At 41.9% G+C, this 18,969-nt stretch overlaps 1 long non-coding RNA gene across 3 annotated transcripts in view; it reads left to right on the forward strand.

Annotated features, from left to right (window-relative positions):
- Nucleotides 1-18,969, forward strand: part of LOC310888245 — a 40,962-nt gene that overhangs the window by 19,055 nt on the left and 2,938 nt on the right. The window contains exon 2 of one of the 3 annotated variants that reach the window (XR_014575863.1): nucleotides 17,319-18,419. This is a non-coding gene — a long non-coding RNA (uncharacterized lncRNA). The remainder of the gene's footprint in view (nucleotides 1-17,318; nucleotides 18,420-18,969) is intronic. The other 2 variants (XR_014575864.1, XR_014575865.1) reach the window with 2 other exon arrangements.

The raw sequence follows: 18,969 nt of genomic DNA on the forward strand, positions 1-18,969 counted from the left end.
GTCCATGGAGTAATGAGCAACCACATTGTGACCACTGTACTTGAGTGCAAGAGGTGAAGACCTTGGCTGCTTCACCTCTGGGACACAATCCAATGGGCAGTACAGAAACCTGACACCTTAGATCCAGCAGCAGTGGGGATGCACACACATGCAATGTGACCACTCTTTCCTTACAGAAGCAGAGACAGGACTGTTTAGACTTCCCACTCCCAAGGGGTGCTTTGGGAACTCATGGTGGGCACGCTATTGCAATCTCTCCTAGGTTTGGCATAAATAATTAAGTGCTGCTGGGTCACGCAAGGAGAAAGTGAAGTTAGTTTGGGAAAGCATTTTCTTGGGAGGCAGAACAGCCAGTCTCAAATCCATGTTTGGATATTTAATTATTTATGCCAAGCTGAACATATTTGCCAGAAGAGATTAAGAGCAACCTGCCCAATTTAGCAGTCTACTTATCATTAAGTTTAGCAATAGTCAGAACATCAGGATGACTACTAGTACATATATTTCTTTAACCAGAATCTGGTCTTTTGTTTGCTATTCTTAAGTTGATAAAAATGCACAATGCTTGCTTTGTGCACAGCCTCAACATCAGTAACGCAATCAGTATTGTTTTAATATGACATTAGTATTTTCCTAGTAAGAAATCATCTGACTTTCCAGTCATAGGCACTGAATTAGTAAAAAGTATGCAGATACCAAGGAATGATTGAGTGCTGCTGCAGAGAAGTGAAATTTTTAATCAATGTTGTTACATGTGAGATGCAGTGAAAGAGGCAGCTTAGAATTGAGATAGGTCGGTCATCCACAGAAAAAGAAAATCACAAATTTGATGATTTTGTTAGAGATGCTTTAAATATGAACTGCATAAACAATGAATGTTTATTTAGAATTTGGAATTTGCTTCCTTTAGCTTCTGTCAATGAAATGACCTTGGTGTTAAAATATTAGTGGAAAATTTGACTTAGCTGGTGAGTACTGCAAGTGGAAATAACTGTTGTTGGCTGTTTGTATGAAAATGGAGAGCTGATGTGACAGCTGATTTGGTTGAACATGTATCGCTGTATTAACCCACAGCAGCCAAGTGTGATGAAGTCTGGTCACTGAAAAAGCATTGAGAACATGCAGGGCCTGGGGTCCTGTACATGCTTGGACAGCGTGAGCAGCATTTTTTGAGGATATTTCTGGAGCAGTACAGCTCACTCAAACCAATGATCTGCAATAGGCTTATATAAGATTCCCCGATATTTATCGATCTGCAGACTCCCACTGAGGTTAGTGGGCAGCCAAGAGGCATGGCTGGCCAGGGAACATCCTGAGGCAGAAGTGTACAGCTGTGTCCTTCACATCTGCCCTGCACCTCTTACCTAAGGTTGCGTAGCCCCATGGTGCCCCACCGCTGATCTCACAGCCCAGCTGTCTGAAACCAGCACATTGGCATCACCATCACAGCCATACAGACTGCAGGCTCTCAGGCCTTTTTTTGCCTCCAGGGCCAAAAGGACTGCTCGCATTTCTCAGGTGTGACTAGAGCTTCATAGGGACTGTAATGAATAATTGCAGAGTGACTGCTCTTTTATGTCATGAACTGCACTGAAATGTTGCTAAAATACAAAGGAGTAGCATTGGTGTTGTTAAGCAGAAGTTAGGCTGCCAAAGCCATGAAAGCCATTTATGTCAAGGTTTTCAAACTCCCAGATAATCTGGAAACTGCTTAAAGCAGACACTCACTCTGCTCATATAATTTATTTTGCCTATGAGGGGCTCTCTGATTTCACTCCTGTGCTATTAGCACTTCTCATCAACTATTTCCTTGTTAGAGCATCAGTTGGAGAGTTTTTATGTGGCTGTTATTGCTAAGAAAACTTTTTTGCCTATCTACCACATTTGATATCCCTTATCTCTGTTCTTCAGACAACATCTTGGCCGGAATATACCACAGGGCAGTATTATTGTTCCCAATTTCTGATTAAGTCACTAGTCACATCGGTGTGCAAAACTACAACAGCAGGGTGCTGTATTTTATGCTTGTATTAGACAAACAAGCTGTTCAGGGTTTTCTTTTTCTCAGAGGACAAAAAGGCAAAGCTGAGGACAAGGGTCACTGTCCCAGTTTGGACTGCATTCACAGCATAAAGGGCCAGAAATTTGTAAAGGGATCCTAGCACTCCCTGATTTTAACAGCAGAAAGAATAAACATGAAAACCTTCTGAGAACTCTTCTTGTAAACAGGGATCCAGGTGAGTAAAATTGGCCCTAGGTTACAAAAACCTTAAGGACTCCCTTCAGATTCTGGTCTGCATCTCCTAAAGATGGGGTGCAGGATCACATGCATAGTATTTAGGTCTCCTTACATCTATCATTACTCTTTAAAGCTACTCACACCTTCTTACATCTACTAACTGGGTCTGATGAAAGGTGGGCATAGAGGAGAAAGCAGAAGGAAGTCTTCCTTCTAGGAGCTTCTGAGCTTTGCTGCAATTTTCTCTCCTGCTCCAATTGTCTCTCCTGCTCCCTCCTCAACATACAGGTTATATAAAGTTCTCTCAGTTTCATGGCAGTCTGAAAAAAAGGATTTAGCTTTCTCAGAGTGAAAATGGGGCTGATGTGATGCTCACAAATGAGGGGACAATTGCAGTGTAAAATTGGCTTGCATGTGCGCAACAGACTGGATGGTGATGTGAAAGGAAGATTGTAAGGGCTGATTGTATTAAATGGCTGTGAAAGCTGTGTCTGAATGGGCATGTCTAGAATGAAAGGACATCTGGGAGGACCACTTTCCAGCAGGGTGGGGCTCTTGGTGCTTGGCTCTGCAGATGCTGTCTACAGAAATGCTAGGATTTAAGAGTACACACTTGGCCTAAAGTCTGAGAGAGGCCATATTTTCAAGTATATGCATGGATACATCAACGATTTCAAATATTTTTATCTTATTTTCTGAACAGAGGGGAAAATCTGTTTTTCTTTTCAGATGTAGAATGGTATTCTAGGAATTCTGTACAAGAGCTTTTCAGTATCATGTAGAATTTGCCTGCAACAGGGCCTCTTTTCTCTATCATACTATTATTTAATAAAATATTATCTGTATAATGAAGACAGTCCAGAATGGGAGAAATCCACGAAGTTTACAGGATCGTGTCAATGTGTTTCACATTTAGACATCATGGTGGGTTCCAACCCAAAGTGAGACTCTCAGGTGTGGTCAAACCAGCTATTATGTTTATCGTTGATTGCAAAAGGAGTTTTGGGTTGACATCTAGACAATAAAGAAGAAAATTTTGCTCTTCTGTAATAGCTACGTAGTGAAACTCTATCTGCCAGTCACACATAGCAAGCTGTACATTTATACAAGATGTGCTCCAAAACCCTGCAGAAACAATCTGCTGACAGCAGCACTGTGCATTGGCAACTTGCCACCGGCAGGTGCCTATGGTTAAGATTTGACCCAAATTTTACATGTTGCTATAGATATTTAAAAAAGGGAAACTGAAGTGCACGCTTGCATGCTGATTCATAAAATGTTCTGGTCTTTCCTTTTTTTTTTTTTTCCTTAATAATCTCTAATCAAGTTGAAATTGTTTTTCTAATGAGTTATTTGCTCCCCCAAACCCCAGTGCTTTATTCATGAACGCTGTTGAGGTGCCTAGGCAAAACAGTCATAAATCATTACTCACATAGCTGAAATTTTTGTCAACATCTTTCATTTCCAATTTGTATCAGGACAGGGCTTGCACTCACTTCAGCACACAGAGTGACAGGTTGAAACTCGAGCTGGGCTTAAAGTGATTTCCATGCACACTAGAGCTCCCCTCCTTTGGTGGGAAATACATGGAGAGATTCTTTCTGCATGTGACACTTTGCAAGTGTTCATAATATTTATTAAGAATAAAGTTGCCTTCATTAGATGAATTTGTATCAGAGGAGTTATTATTCATACTTGAGAGACATAAATAACAGAGTTGGAAGATCCCAGACTACTGCAGTCTCAAAGTCCCACGATACATAGGGATTTGAGTGGTGAGCATTAATATTATGCAAGTGATTTGTTAAAGAAAACTTGTAATTTAAGGAACACTTATTTCTAAGGATGGAGAAAAGGGTCTTTAAGTAGGGATCTTCTATCAAGTGCAAGTGGTGCAGACTGACTTTAAGGGTCTCTGATTTATACTTAATAAGAAAGCAGGAAGGCAAATGGAAGCCTTTCAAAAGCTAGAAAGGCAACTCTGTCTCTCACCCAAGCCTCAGGAAAAAGGGTCAGGCTCCAGGGGAAAGAAAAGGAATTTATGTAAATATACAGACTCCAGCCGGAGGCTTAGCTGAAATATTTGGTCCTTTAAAATCTGAAACAAAAACCTTCTGCAGCGCTGGCTGTCAAGGTTCTGGATTTTGGTAGAGTAATATTTTCCCTTTTATTTTTATTCATGTCAACATAATGGAAGCTGACTTGCTTTTTGAATAATATATACTTTATCTACATGGTGAGCGGAACTGAGATGAACATCATTTACTGCAGGTTTATTTAAAGGGTACTTCACACTAAACAGAGTGCCCTTTATAGCTGTAAGGGTGTTTCAACACAAGGAATGGAAAAACTAACGTAAAGTAAAATTTCACTGTAAGCAAAACACCTTTGAAAAACTCATGTCTCCTGTCTTGTAAACAGATAAAGGAGCCATCACACTGGCAAAGTATGTGTTAGCTTTGGGACATCACAAGGCCAAAGACCAGGGCCCAGGAATCTTGAGCCTTTTTATGACAAAATTTCTCTGTGTATACAGAGCACAACAGACTTTACTTTGGCATTTCCCTCAGCAAAGTCTTGATGCAAAAGGAACAAGATGTGGGGTATGCCTTGTCACACCACCCCTGCCACATAGATGCTGGAGGAGCTTCTAGCCCATTGGACACCTCTTTCAGCAAGGTGTGCAAGGGAGAGCCATCACCTGCCACTGGCAAACAATTTATCCCCATAACAAAAGACTATAAACTGTAGCTCATCTGGAGGACAACTGGGGAGAAACACTGGAGTGAATGGAATGAAACTGTAGAAATGTCCCTGGTAAACTCTTACTTGTCACATAAACTTTATTTTTCCTCTGTCACCTTGTTCTAAGATGGATTCAAATGATCTCAGCAACCACTGCTGCTACAAGTTTTAAATCTTGTACAGCGAAGCACCCAGCCCTCAGCTGGTCAGGGTAGTCAATACCTCCCTGGTTATACAAGTAGGTCCTGGCCTTGCAGTTTTGCTAAAATATCAGGAAGCCACAAAGCATTTAGAGGCACAGTTTGCTCTCTTCCTGTGTGTCCCAGTTAATGTAGCCCCTTCACAGTGTTCACAGTATTTTAGGATGAAGATGTAATTGCAATAGAAAGCCAGTGATCTAGCATTTACTTGCCTTTCCACACATGCCCTCAGCTTAGCAAAGCTCAGAAGCAAGGGACACCACAAGAAGTAGCAGTGTATTTTTCATGCCTCAACTATTGTAACTCCCTCTGCTACAGGCTGCTCATGTCCCAGCTCTCCAGACGAGTGCAGGTGCAGATTTCAGCTGTCCAATTTACTTTACCAGTGCAAGGAAGAATTAACCACATCTATACCACTACCAAGTGGTCACATCACCTTAACTTTCCTATTTAGGTCCAGTGCAAGAACAGTCTTTCAGTGATTTTTTGTTTACTGTTATTAAAGTTGTTTCATTGAATAAGAAAAAAAAAAAAAAGTAAAATGACTATATATATATATATTACTATAATAGTAAAACTTTCCAACAGCTTTTGCATTAGAAATAAGTCCTGGGTATGAGGAGGAATACTATGAAGTTTGGAGGTCTGAAGGGTGATATCCGTACACACTCTTCCCATTGTAATGGAAGAGCAGATTAAAACTCTTCTCTAGGCACTTGCATTTCTCCTGACTGATGGGAAACGCAACCTTCAAATGTGAACAGTTCTATGAAATGAATAAGAAAAGGTGGGCCCACTTTGATGTATTATCATTATACTAGAACAAAACCCATTCCAGAAAAAAAATGAATGCCAGCAGCCTTATGAGCGTGTAACTGGACCAAACATCTGTGTCTCAGGAATGCAGTGGGAAGTGGCCATATGTGCAAGGAATTCCAATTCCTTTGTTCAAAGCTGAAAACGAAACTATCACAGGAAGCCTTCCTGGTGATTGAAACCAGAGCCTCACCACAATATGTAAAAACCAAACAGGTATGAGGTATTAGATGTGGCTAGACACTGAATTAATGGAAGATCACTACATCTGAATTGGTTTTCTTGGAATTTCGAGGAGTTCTCTTTTTGAGAGTGTCTGTGCACAAGCTGGTGTGAAGCAATGGAGTTGAGAAACAAACTGAGGACAGAGTGGTTCAGTGCACCATAGGTAGGTGTAAGAGTGGAGACAGCACACGCCCTCATGGTTTCACAGGAGTCTGTGGGTATCAGGAATCCCTGTCACCTGCTGAGCTGTGATTTCAGTTGCAGGTATTTGTAGCCCAGAGCAATAATATAGTTTTTGTTATTGTTGTTGTTTGTTTGTTTGTTTGTTTACTGAGGAATGTGAGCCAGGAGCCCATTAATAATTAGCTGGAGCTCTAAAAGCACAAATGCACAGCAATGATCAAATATGGACTTGCTTTTGCTAGCAAAAAAAACCTTCTTGCCAATACTTGCAAATAAAGCAGAGCAGGAAGTATTTTCTCGTATCTGTGGAGTTCTCTGCCAAGAAGGATCTGACTCTCTCAAGAACTGTAAATAGTCCCAATACCTAACTTAACTAATTGTGCAATAGGCCAGGTGTTACTCCATGATTAGTTTGTGCACAGGATTTTTAACCAGCACAGTAAAAAGAAACAGAGCCCCAGCAAGATGCAGAGTTCCCTTCATTCCCACTTTTGTGCCTGTAAGGAATCTGGGCAGGATCCAGTCCTCAGCGCTAACCACAAAAACACATGTATCTTTAAGGGAAAGGATTTATTTTATCTAATTCAAGTTGTTTGATATGTAGGTGTCCAGCCCAAGATAGCTGCACAGGTATTTTTCTTGTAGTTAGTGGAGAGATACAGGCATTTCCATGAGCATTTTGTCTCACTCATCTCAATAACAACCAATCTGATGTGAAATTTCTGCAGCTCTCTTCCTATACTTGGTTGCACATCCAGACATTTCCCCTTGCACTCTCTCCTTGATGCTTGACAAAGTGCATGCTCAAGGATGCTGTTTCACCAAAAATGTTTTCTTCCTTCCTTCCTCCTTCCCTCCCTCCCTTCTTTCCTTCCTTCCTTTTTTTTTTTTTTTTTTTCCCCAGGTTAGCTTTTGGCTGCATAAATTCTTTTGGCTGCATAAATTCTCAGACAGGGTTCACAGTGTAGTTTTAGGATGGGAATCTAAACAACATAGCCTACATAGACTAAATGCAAAATTTTGAGAAGATGAGAGCTGTGGTTAACACCAAGTTCTCTGTCAAGGCTATGGCTGGGGTTCTGGGAAAAGAATAGGAAAGAGGAAGGGGAAACCATTTAAATTCACACAGTTGTTGCAGGAAGCTTCAGTCCTGAGAAGCAAGTGCATTTTGAGGTAGTCTATCCACCCCTTCTGCCTGGTGACCTCCGTCTCCCCTCTTAGACTCAGGGTTGTTTTCTGGAGCAATGTGACCCTGATAGCAGTGGAGGGAGTCAAGCACAATCTCTCTGACCCTGAATAGACTAGGAGGAGACAGGGAGTGGGGAAGGGCTGAAAGGCAGGCAATGTGAGAAGGGACAGTTGCAAAACTGTACAGGCAGGTCACACACATTGTGCTTGAAGTACTGAATGCACCTTTTGTCTGACTGGTGCCCCAGTGTCTCAACAATAACTCAAGAAAAGCAATGTTCTTGCTACAAAAAGCAAATAATTGCTATGAAGGAATTTCCTTAATATTGGAACTATTTGTTAGTTTTTATCTTTGTGTCTTAAATCTATTTATGTTTCACTCTGATTAGTGGGTTGCAGTCCTTAATTCAGGCACTTAACTGTTTAATCTATACCTAAAACCAGATGGATTTTAGAGATAATTTAATTTTGACCCTGTTACTAAAAACAAAAAACAAACAAACAAACAAACAAAAATGAACACAGAAAGAAAACCCTAATGTTCCACCCATTCCCTCAGCAAAAGCAGCATTCACTGAGACAATTCTTCCTCTTAAATTCCTGCCACCAGACTTTGACTACCATCAATCATTATTTAACATCTCCCTCCATTTCAGTGGGACCAAGCATGGGTAAAGGTGTGCCTCAGTGAGAATAAGTGATGGGGGGGAAGGGGTGTTGAAAGAAATTACTCTTTTGGTAACTCAGCTCAGACTCTTCTCTCATTAGTTTTATTACCACTTGAGCCCCTCAAAGGTGTTACTGTGCCCAATAAGCTTATTAAACAGGATGCTACTCTCACGCACATTGGTGGGATTCTAGTTCTGCTGAAGCTTCTGTCACTGCTTTATTCACTCGAATAGGTGATTTTTATTCACATGAACACATCTAGAACACATTACTCACATGAATAGCTCCAGTTTTTTCTTCTAGGCTGGCGCATCAGCACCAGATTCAGAGACCTGCATTTAGGGGATTACAGCACAGGTGCTGTGCGCCTACTCTTCAAGCTCCTGCCGTAGGCAATAGAGAGCTAGGGATTAATTACTTGTCTCTGCATCAATATCTAGCAGGGCCAAAGGCATCTCCATCTGATTACCCTTGACTGCCTAATGGCACTGAATGGTTAAATTTAGGCAACAGATGCAAGCCAGTAGAGCCTAGAGAGGGATAGAACTGGCTGATGACTGCCTGAAAATGCTAAGTATGCTTTTTCTAGGAATAAGGTACCTTTTGCCTCTTTCCCTTTCAGAAACTCTACTTGACTATTGTTATTTAAATAAGTTGTGTTTTCCATGTAACCCAATGTAAGTATGAACCATTTATTTTCCTTAGCATTCAGTCATTTGGATGGGCTCAGTCCGTTCAACAGCAGTTTGTGGAATGGTGTTCATTACCGTTGCTTGTTTTTCCTAGCGTGCTCTTTTCATCTGTGAGGTTTGATACTTTGGAGCCTTATTTGATCTGCAATGAATCCTTGAAGAACTCAAACCAACCTCTAAAAAAAAAAACATCTACCACCTAATGTTCCAATGAACACCTAAGTTTCTTGAAAGTAATGGGACTTTCAGTTCTAAATTCTTTCTTCAGAGAATACAAGTGCTGAATTTCCTATTTTGTCTCAAAAAAGAACAAAGAAATCCACAAAAAGAAATACTCTGAAACATTTTGATTCCAAAATATCCACATATGTCATTCTGGTCTGTTTAATTGACTTGAGCTCCATTCTAGGTCACCTCAGGGTTTCTCTGTTGGGATCCGCTGCCCTGTGATGTTGTGGTTTTGGAGTCTGATGTGCTTATTTTTTCCCTGGAAAACAGTTTGACCAGACTGCACTTTGCTGAATAATAAGACCTTCTAATTGATGTTGTTTGGAAAGTGTTGGCCTTCAGGAAGTCCAGCCCAAACCAAAATATAAATGCTTGTTCCCATGAATCCAAGTAACACAGTAAGAAACTTTAAAATTAGTCAGATTTGAAATTAAATCTATTAAGCACAGTCTTCTGAATTAAGCTGATTTTTTTTTTCCTAAAAAACACAATTGAAAAATAAATAAAATCTTCTCCTGACCATCTCTCACTAAAATTTACTGCTGTAAGTAACTGTTGTAAGTTGTAGCACAACAGGTGACTAGATCTAAGTCATACACAAAGCATGGAGCCACATTTATCATTGAGGATATAAAGGTTCATTTCCAACCCCTTATAAATGTCACTAAACCATTTATATGTTCTAACAAGCAATGTCAAGCTACATTTTAATCAAAGCATAAATATCCTTGATGGCACTACAGTAAGTAGCTCATATGATGTTTTTGAAACCCAAGGTACTTGTAGACTTGAGGTCTTCAAATCAGTTTGATAAACTTTAACATATTTTATGCTGTTTTTCCTTATTAAAAAAAAAAAACTTAAAGCTACACTTTCATTGAGTGATTAGATGAATCAGTTCAGAAGTGTGCAGTTTTTGAAGTATCGAGAATATTACATTAATACGACAGTATAAGGAAATATTGCTGCTTGCCCAGACAGAGTGGTACCTCTTATTTGTCACGCACAGTTTTTTATCCTGATCAACAAGCATCCAATTTAGCTCTCCCCGTGCACTGAGAAGACATATTCATGGTAAATATCACTTTGGAAATTGTCACTCATAGCTGTCTTTTTAAAAGATAGTATAATTACAGAATCATATTACAGATAATGTTGCTTATTGGATACTCTTTCCGTGACATTTGTCTGTGAATAGCTCTTCTTTAGGCTTTTTCTCTGTGGATACATCTCATAAATATCTCTTCATAAAATACTGTACATCAGATCTGATTTTCTACCTCCAGATTTTAGTGGTCTTCTGACTCTAACCACTTCATTATTCCATTCTGTTGGGAGGATGGTTAGAAATAAAGGTGGGTTTCAGGAAACCTTTGAAAATCTCATTGTCATAAAAAGAAACTTAAGCAAAAAAAAAAAAAAAAAAGTTACCATATTTCTTAAAATCTGATACTTCATTCTAGACTCTGAAATAATATTCTAGATTTTCTCTTGATCTAAGGAAGCTGCTCAGTTGAAAAAGTGTCACAAAAGTGCGTATGTTAGCCTACAATTTTCCCATATGAGAAAGGAATAAGCTTCTGTTCTGTAGATCATGCTTTGTGTTTCCGAATTCTCATTTGCACTGGATTATATTAAATCTGTAAAAAATAATCCTCCTAACCAGCATAGTGATTTGGGCATTCAAGCTGTATAGACGCAGCTATATATATATTAATTTGTTAGAGAGCAGAGAAAATAGATGATACTGCTCATACTGCATCAGTTTCTTTTCTCAGGTGCCAAGTGATAGGATGCAAGGCAATGGACTCATGTTGCACCAGGGGAAGTTTAGGTTGGATATCAAAAGAATTTCTTTGCTAAAAGGGTGGTTAAGCATTGGAACAGGCTGCCCAGGGAAGTGGTTAAGTTGCCATCCCTGGAGGTTTTTAAGAGAGCTGTGGATGTAGTGTTTAGGGACATGGTTTAGCAGTGGGAATCTTATAGACCACTGTCTAGGGCAGACTGGCTCCACAAAGGACAAATATCCTCAGGAAAAATGTTTTTAACTCTAGTAGAAAGACAACCTGCTCCTTTCCTCCCCTGCTCTCCCATCCTGATCCAGAGGGTATTTTGTCTGTTGAAATCAGGGCATTAACCTGACAAACTACTTTGCACACAAAGGAATGTAGTCTGGGGTCTGGAAGATGTCTTGTACCTGAGGAGCATGAAGACTGGAACGAGTGCAGTCGTGTCTGCCACTGCTTGCATAGGCAGAAGCATCTGTTCTTTGCTTCATATCTCTCCCACAGAAGTTTTCTGCTCCCAAAACATCCAAAGAAAAGCTGTTATTGCATGTTATGAGGACCTTAGATACCAAAACTCTGTCTGTGAGGCACTGGAACAGGCTGCCCAGGGAAGTAGAGTCACTGTCCCTGGAGGTCTGCAAAAAACATGTAGAGGTAGAGCTGAGGGATGTGGTTTAGTGGTAGACTTGGCAGTGTTTGTTAATGGTTGGACTTGATGATCTTAGAGGTCTTTTCCAACCTAAATGATTCTACGTACTGGGGAGCTACAAGGATGCTGGAGCACCTTCCCTTTAGCCTCAGGCACTGTGACTATTCCTGGTTGCTTGATGTGGCTACATATCTTCCCCGCTTGGCTTCTGCCAGCCTGCCCCTGTGAGATGGGTATCTACACCAAGATAAAGAGTATTATATTGGATATGAAGCAGGTATGGAGGAGCTACAAAGAAGAAGGTCACAGATATTGAGTCCTCTCTGGCTTCACTGTACTGCAGAGTTACTAGTTACCAGTGCTTTGAGCCTCAAAGCACTTCTGGCCAGAGTGTATCTTTTTGCTTAATTTGAAGGCCAAAGTGAGAATCCACCTTTCTCCTTTTACATTTGTTCCAGTGGCTAATCTCCTTCTCTGTAAAAGCTGTTTTTCCTACATCAGAATAACCCCTGCCTTGGGAAAAGAAAAAAAAATAAAATAAGAAAGTATTAGTTGGAAACAGTTAAATATGATCTAAGTAAAATTCAAAAGTGAATGAACTGTCCCTGCTCCAAGACCATGTTGTTGCCCAGAACTTATCAAGTATTACTGCTTCTGGCGTTGTCTGTCCCTGAAATAAAAGGACCTCAATTTAAAGAACCACTTAGTTTCTCATATAAACAATAATGAGATATTAAAACATATATGAGAACTGAAGGCTCCATCTGTCTCGTAAAAATAAGTCCCACACAGCCACATGTTACTGCAAAGACTTCCTGGTGGGAAAGCCCATGTTCAGCTGGGCAGGATCACTTGTCATTGCTAGAGAGGGGAAAGAGACAGTCTGTCCTGCTGCCTTTCCGAATCTGCCTGCATTGCTGAACAGAACAGCTTTATGGTGATAGGGGTCACAGCTATCAAAATTTGCAGAGGAATTGAGATTACATCATTGAACTGCTGGCCTTGGGGCAGAGAACAACAACATGCACAAGGCTACAATTACTTTGAGTCTTTGAAGCACAGGTAATGTCATTAAGAAGAATGGGTGCTGAGTGAGGAGCATGCGATCTCTCAGTAACTTGTCCTTCTGTGTGTTCTCTGTCCTTCCCCCCCCTCTTGGGAGCTATTCCCCACTGTATTTGTTCAGCACATAGTGGAACAAGGCTTGCCTGTGCTATACAAATAATTGCACATTGTAAAATATAGTCTTTATCTTCTGTTACACCATTGCCCACTGGAAAGAGCACGTCACTGTCTTGAAACTGTGATACGGCATTGGAGGGACTAAATAGTTAAATTCTCATGGAAGTTGGACATTTTGCTCAAACACTTCTCTTTTCCTTTGTTTATAACCTTGCCTTCCTGTTGTATGTTATCCTGTCCCCTCCATCCCCGACTGCTGGCTGCCAAGATGATGCTAGCATATGTGTGGAAGTGCAGCTGCTTGCCTACAGGAACAACCCTGCTCTCCGTAGCAAGGTTTGAGGATGCTGAGGTTCATGTGCTCCTCCTAGGAAGGAGGACAGTGTGTAGGTTCAACATCCTTGGCCTGTAATCCGAAAATCTGTACCTGTACCTCCTGCTGCTGGGTTCTTCCACAGTCACAGTGAGGAGCCAGCTACAACCCTCTGCTCATGCAGCAGGCGCGGTAGTGGGTGCATGCTTCCAGCCCAAGTGCCTGCATGCAACATGTTAGACCAGATACATCAGGACAGCGTTTATTGAACTTGGCCAGCTGCAAACAGTAGAGAGAGCAAATTGCTGTTAGCAGGCAGTCTTTCCATCCAGGCAGTTATAACGCCAAAATAAAAAGGGGGATGCAGAGACATGCCAGAAATGTGGGAATCATCCAAAATGTTGGTGGAGGCAGCAGTGAGAGCGGAGCCCAAGCTGGAAGCATATTTCAGAATGGCTTGGCAGGAGAGGATGGCAGGTGGTGCCGGACCTGCTGCCACCCAGGGCACGGAGGGAGAGCAGGGACCCTTTCCAGGGAGGAGGAGCTCGCGGAACTGTTCCAAAAATGAAATGAGAACTGAAAAAGAGCAGGCTCCCTGATTGGGAAGCCAAGTAATAAAGCACAGGGGTAGCTTAAGCAATAAATGGCTATTGCTCATTAGTTTCCTGTTCATTATTTGTTGGCTAAAAACAAATGGAGGTTATGGGAAGAAAAGTGGATTTTCTTGAAAGCTCTATGAAATAGGTGGATGCAGAAAGGGGGACGGAGTACAGGGGAAGGTTCAGATGCAGAGCAGCTGCTTTCCCGAAGAAGTCAGCTGCAGGCATGTATGCTGGGCTGTGGCAGTCTCCTAGCAGGCTGGCTCCATTGCCTAAGGGCAAATGACTTGTATGACACCAAAGAGGTGGAGTGAAGGATTGGACTCCTCAACTTGGGTGCAGAAAACTTTAGTGGCATGTTTCTTAGCTCAACATCAGGAAACTGGCTGAGGAAAAAAGCTGCCTAAGTCCTATGGCTTCTTGACCTGTTTCATCAACTCCCCTTGGAATACAATGAGTGTCACCTTTCATAGCAGATCTGTTTAAAAAGTTGCCTGGGGGAGCTCAGTGTCACAACAAAACCTCAAGCTCAGTAACCGGCACCAACATACTGTGCAATAGGTCTTTTTTTCTTTACTCCTGTGACTATATTCGGGGCACATTGTAAATTTCAAGATTGCCTTGAAATAGCAAGGCAATACAGCATTTCCAGCCAGATAAATCTGACTGGGGAAAAAAATCTGCCCATATTTGGCAGCAGAGTTAATTCATTCCCCAAACTTAGTATCAACCTGACTAATCAACTTGCACATTCTTGACTACAGGCTCTCACTTGCTTTTAAGGACAGCCTTATCTCTGCAAATTGGGAGATTCTTTGAGGTTCTGTATCTAAAAAGAAGAAAATGAACAAGAAAAGATTTACTCCCCTCTTTATTTACTTGCTAGATATGAGAAACAAATAATCATTTCTCTTTCTTTCTGGCAGCTTCTTCCTTTCTTCCAAATAATTGACATTATTACACAGACATATCTGTCTATGTAAATATAGACAGAGAGCTTGCAGGACAATGGCTCAACAATGCTGATAAAGAGAAACAGTGACAACAGAGCCAAGGCCTTGGTTTTATGGCTTTCCTGTCAATTCTCTTTAGCAATGTATATGCAGGTAGTTACTTGTCAGTTACATTGCCTGTTTTCATAGCTGAGACTTATTTTAATGTAATATAATTTCTGCAAAGTAAAAATGAAAGCATTTCTTTTCACATCTAGGATGAAGAATGTTTATTTAGGAAGATGAGGAATTAGGCAAAGGAATGAATCAGACAAAAAGTTGAAATTCCCAGCTGGGTCCCCCTGTCTCTTCTCAAATATGGGAATCAGCAGAGATGATGATATTTCCTTTAATGAAAGAAAAAGAGTTAATGTTCAGATCAAAAGTATGCCTGTGGTTAGTCAGCGTGATTTAAGGTTTCTGGAATGAGGCAAGTTTGTTGCCAAATATGGGGAATTTCTTCCTAAATTGCATCACAGTTTCTCAGAGAGGTTATTTTCAGTTAGAATGAAAAGGTTAGGTGTTGACTCCAGTTTCTTAAACTGTGAAGGCTGAGCTGTGTCAGCGTTAGCCAGTGAGATTTGATGTTTTGCTGTCTTTTAGGCGAAGCCTGGTAGTCCAGGCAGGAAGATGTGTATGTGCCAACTGGTGCGCAGCTCCACGTGCTGACGGAGGTGCAGAGCAGTGTGGGTGATACATGGGACACGTTCCCTCACCCTGCACAGTTACCCAGGTTAGACTTTTCCCTCTTTCTCTTGGGACCCAGCTTCTCAGTAATTATCCAGAGGAAGAAGTGCCATCTGTGGGAAGTAACAGACGCGTTCAGTGGTACTGATAGAGAAGCATCGCTTGAAAAGAGAACTCGGGGAACAAGAGCAAGGCTTGAGTGTGCCAGTGCAATGTGAAAGCATGCATCAAAGACGTGCCATCGTGTTCTTGCATGTATTTAAAAGTTGGATTGAGCAATATTGTCTCACTTAAGAGTTTGCTCCTCTACTTTCCTGTTGCTGGAGGTGGACTCATACACCGGGAATTGTTTCTTGCAGAAGCAGGAAGGCAATTGCAGGGGGGCAAGGGAGGAGGCACCTCCTGGGGGAGCTCTGCCAGGTGGAGAACTTGCTGCTGTTAAGGTGTGGAGAAAAAGAGGGTCTTTCCACCTAACAGAAAAAGCCATTTTAAACCAAACTCTGTTTTTGTAATGAAGATGATCAGAGCACTGTGGACAGGTGGAAGCCATGCCAAACAAATGGTAGGTCGCCATCCTTGGGAGTAGACATGAATGACATACAAACCTGGAGAGCCCAACAGGATTTTGATTGGAAAGCAAAAGCAGTAGTCATCTGGCAACCTTTTATGGGAGTGGTTTGACAACCTTCTGCACCCTGTTCTGTCATCCCTGTGCTTAGGTATCTTGTACAGACATGAATGGGAATTTTATGAACGTGGTTGACAGAAAATGAAGTCAGAGGAAATTCTTTCCATCGACTTTATTGGGCTTTAAATCAGGCACCATTACAGCCAGGATTTGCCAAAGTGATTAGTGACTTTGGATTGCCCTTAGCATTTGGGAAATCTCTTTGTGTCAGGGCTCATGTCAAGCACAGTTAAGTTTGAACTACAAGTAAACAAAACACAAATGCACAAAGTGTTTCTTGCAGAGTTAAAAAGCCCATTTACATGCACCAGAGATGAATCCACTCTTAGCAGAGGAAATTCTGCTGCAGTACAAACTATATCCTAATCATTAAAATGGCATTTGGAAAAACAAAACAAAACCAAAACAAAAACACTACACTTGACTACAGGGAGTAGAACAGTGCAGCCAAGAAATGAGGTACGTGGACCGAGTACGTTTGCTTTCCTCTGTATCTCTGCATTCCACTGGGTTTAACAGAGACATGTCAGAGTGCAGGCCACCCCAGAACAGGATCTATTTTTTGCCCCAGATTTTCTTATGGGTGCAGTATTTTTCTGCTTTCTCCACTTTGGCTGCATAGGCCTATGTCTCCAGATTTCTTGAGCCAGATTATGCAGCCTGGTGGAAGGGTTTGGTCCCTGCTCTGTAAGAGGACAAACACCTCTGTGTCAAGAGAAACCCAAGCTGACCACTCTCCTCTGCAGAGCACAGTGTAGAAATCAGGCCATGGAAGGGTACATCGATCTCTCTGCAGATCCCACCCTCTACCTACAGAGAAATGTCTGCTGCTGTAGTGATTTGAGTGCCCGTGAGACATTAGCTCCATCAAGACCTCTTGAAAGGAGCTCACATGGGAGCCTTGGAGCCTGAAGGGTTATGGTAGGAGATCACTGAGTAAATATCCCTGGCTGTTTAAAATGTGCCTGCCTTACTGGCGAAGAATACTTTCCCATAACAGTCTTGGCAGAAGGAAAGGTGTACCTGAGGCTCAGCTGCTGCCTTTCCTTACCTGGGCCCCTGAGGCTGTGGGTTTGCATTACACATCAGCTCATAGGAGGCCCTTCCAAATGATTTTCTTTCCAAAGACTTCTTGGCTTTTCTCTCTGCCTTGAATTGGTAATTGTCTGGCTAGAGGATGAGAGGATGCAGTGGCTGATCTAATGATATTTTTTCTTTTTTTCCTATGTTTTGCAGGGTTGTTTTTTGCCAGCTCCTCCAGCTGAACTGACTCACCCTATGGCAGTTGCAGGTGGGACAAGGGAGGAGTGGGATAGCTGCTTTCCACGGTACTGCTCTCTCTTATCAGGCTAGGTGCAACCTGAAACCAAAAACTTACTTCAAAGAGACTTTTATCAACCATCTAAACTACTACATCCTGGGTGAGATGCTTCATTTTACAAAAGTTTAACGCCCAGCGCACCTTGGGTCAGGCTTAATTTGCTGAGATCCCCTGAGGCCTGTCCAGCTGACAGCTGCACGCTTTGCCAGAGGGTTCTCAAAGTGATCACAGAGCAGGACATCGGTCAGGTGAAGTGCTCTCAGTCCTGCTGCCTGCTCCCTGTGCTTGCTGCCAGGCTGCAGCCTCAGCCCAGGAGCAGGATGTGATATGGGCCCATGCCATGTCCCATAAACAAGTATCCTGCATCTGACTCGATAGCAGCAGTACCTGCAAATTGGAGTGTGGTGCTGCCCCATCCCCCATGTATTTTAAATAATTGGTGGTTTGGCTACTTGTGTGTTGTATAAGGCAGACAGACTCGGTTCTGTTCCTTTGCTTTCCCTCTGTGGCCACGTGTCTTCTGCATTTCAGTCACTGCAGGGATCTTGCTTCATCAGTAGGAGCTAGGACTAGTCCCATCCTGACTAACCTGTGGTCTGGAAAATGTGGGTGGGTATCCCTTCAGGCTACGGAGCAACCTGGAAATGAGGAAAGGCTGCCATGAATGTCTCAGTGTGCTCACAAGGTGCAGAGCAGGGTGAGCTGCCAATGTGTGTCAGATGGCAGATATCCCTTACAGTCCTCTGCATGTCTTTAATGGAAGGACTTACCGTGTGTGCACAGACACTTGAGGCAGACATGGCCAAATTGTCATCAAGAGTAAAGAAATCTAAGATAAAAACAGAACCGTCTCAAAATACATCAGGATGAGCTGAAAGGGAAATGTTTTGGACAAGTAAGCAGAAATTAGCCCAGAGTGTGGGGAAAGCACATAAGGTTATTACAAAAGGAAGCTGTAGCTGCTGTGTAAGTGCTTTAAATGAATGAAGCAACTGAACTCTGTGAAGATCCTGCTGGTGAGTATTAAGCATATTCAAGGTAAATCTACCCAGCCTGGCTTTCTCAGGGGAGGAAATAGGAGGAACACATTGGCTTTAACTATAAAATGGGCTTAAAGATGAGGGAGTATCCTGTTGCCTGGTCTGATCAGGACTAGAATACTTCTGGACAGAAAGGGAACTGTGAGAATTTCATAAAGCAAAGTGTCTATGAAATTTAACAGCCACTAAGCTAGGGGGCAGCTGAGCAAGAGTTTCTGCACTTTGTTTTAAGATTTAAAAGAAAGAGCTGGTGAAGTGTATATACACTTTCAGGTGAAATTCAGTGGTGAAAGTCCAATTCAAACACTAGGTCTTACTTGAGGATTTCATGCCACGGAGGTTAAAGTAACCAACAGACCCGCTGCTTAACGCTTCTGCATAGTGGTGTCTTAGTGAATGTGTTTGCCCTCCACCCAAGCAGGGATGAGCATTTCCTAGTTCCATGAGCAATGCTGTCTTGAGCTGATAATGGGTCCAAATGAAGCTTACTCTCAGCTTCAGTTCAAGGGCTTCAGTATCAGGGCTA

Source organism: Anser anser (genome assembly GCF_964211835.1).
Source record: "Anser anser genome assembly, chromosome: 1".
Lineage (NCBI taxonomy): Eukaryota > Metazoa > Chordata > Aves > Anseriformes > Anatidae > Anser > Anser anser.